Genomic DNA, 1,864 nt, shown 5'->3' on the forward strand with positions numbered 1-1,864 from the left:
AAAGCACCATAGTAGAACACAGATGAAGCCTCTAATTTGATGTAATAGCCATTAAGAAGTAGTATAATTCAAGTTTTAGGTATCGATTATTGACTTTTTTGCTGGCTTTGGTACCTTGTACATGAGCTAGGACCTTATGATTCTGCATGAAAGGAGGACTAGCAGCCGAGTTGCACGGGAGAATGTGAAAAGTGTTCATATGTAGTAGAAACCAAAGAAATCCGTCTGTTTCCGCCATTTGTTATCGAATCGACTTAAAGCCAGATCGTCACATTGGCCGCTCTTCTCTCTGAAACGGTTGTACTTATCGTGTGAAAGCTATGTCGCGTGCTGCGGTTTGCGGAGACACTAGAAGCACCATAGTAGAACACAGATGAAGCTTCTAAGCTGATGTAATAGCCAGTAAGAAGTAGTACAATTCATGTTATAAGTATCGATTATTGGCTTCTTAGCTGGCTTTGGTGACTTGAACATGAGCTAGGACCTTAAGATTCTGCATGAAAGGAGGACTAGCAGCCGAGTTGCACGGCAGAATGTGAAAAGTGTTCATATGTAGTAAAAACCAGAGAAATCCGTCCGTGTTCGACATTTGTTATCGAATCGACTTAAAGCCAGATCGTCACATTGGCCGCTCTTCTCTCTGAAACGGTTGTACTTATTGTCTGCAAAGCTATGTCGAGCGCTGCTGTATGCGGAGACACTAAAAGCACCATAGTAGAACACAGATGAAGCTTCTAAGCTGATGTAATAGCCAGTAAGAAGTAGTACAATTCATGTTATAAGTATCGATTATTGGCTTCTTAGCTGGCTTTGGTGACTTGAACATGAGCTAGGACCTTAAGATTCTGCATGAAAGGAGGACTAGCAGCCGAGTTGCACGGCAGAATGTGAAAAGTGTTCATATGTAGTAAAAACCAGAGAAATCCGTCCGTGTTCGACATTTGTTATGGAATCGACTTAAAGCCAGATCGTCACATTGGCCGCTCTTCTCTCTGAAACGGCTGTACTTATCGTCTGCAAAGCTATGTCGAGTGCTGCGGCATGCGGAGACACTAAAAGCACCATAGTAGAACACAGATGAAGCTTCTAAGTTGATGTAATAGCCAGTAAGAAGTAGTACAATTCAAGTTTTAGGTATCGATTGTCGACTTTTCACCCTTCTTTGGTGCCTTGGGCATGAGCTAGGAACTTAAGATTTTACATGATAGGAGGTCTAGCAGCCGCGTTGCACGTGAGAATGTGAAAAGTGTTCATATGTAGTAAAAACCTGAGAAATCCATCCGTTTTCCTCATTTGTTATCGAATCGACTTAAAGCCAGATCGTCACGTTGGGCGCTCTACTCTTTAAACGGTTGTACTTATCGTCTGCAAAGCTATGTCGCGTGCTGCGGTATGCGGAGACACTAAAAGCACCATAGTAGAACACACATGAAGCTGCTAAGTTGATGTAATAGCCAGTAAGAAGTAGTACAATTCAAGTTATAGGTATCGATTATTGACTTTTTAGCTGTCTTTGGTGCCTTGGACATGAGCTAGGACCTTAAGATTCTTCATTAATGGAGGACTAGCAGCCGAGTTGCACGGGAGAATGTGAAAAGTGTTCATTTGTAGTAAAAGCCTGAGAAATCCGTCCGTGTTCGACATTTGTTATGGAATCGACTTAAAGCCAGATCGTCACATTGGCCGCTCTTCTCTCTGAAACGGTTGTACTTATCGTCTGCAAAGCTATGTCGCGTGCTGCGGTATGCGGAGACACTAAAAGCACCATAGTAAGACACAGATGAAGCTTCTAAGCTGATGTAATAGCAAGTAAGAAGTAGTACAATTCATGTTATAAGTATCGATTATTGGCTTCTTAGCTGGC

The sequence above is a fragment of the Schistocerca gregaria genome, unplaced genomic scaffold (genome assembly GCF_023897955.1).
Source record: "Schistocerca gregaria isolate iqSchGreg1 unplaced genomic scaffold, iqSchGreg1.2 ptg000198l, whole genome shotgun sequence".
In the NCBI taxonomy this organism is placed as follows: domain Eukaryota; kingdom Metazoa; phylum Arthropoda; class Insecta; order Orthoptera; family Acrididae; genus Schistocerca; species Schistocerca gregaria.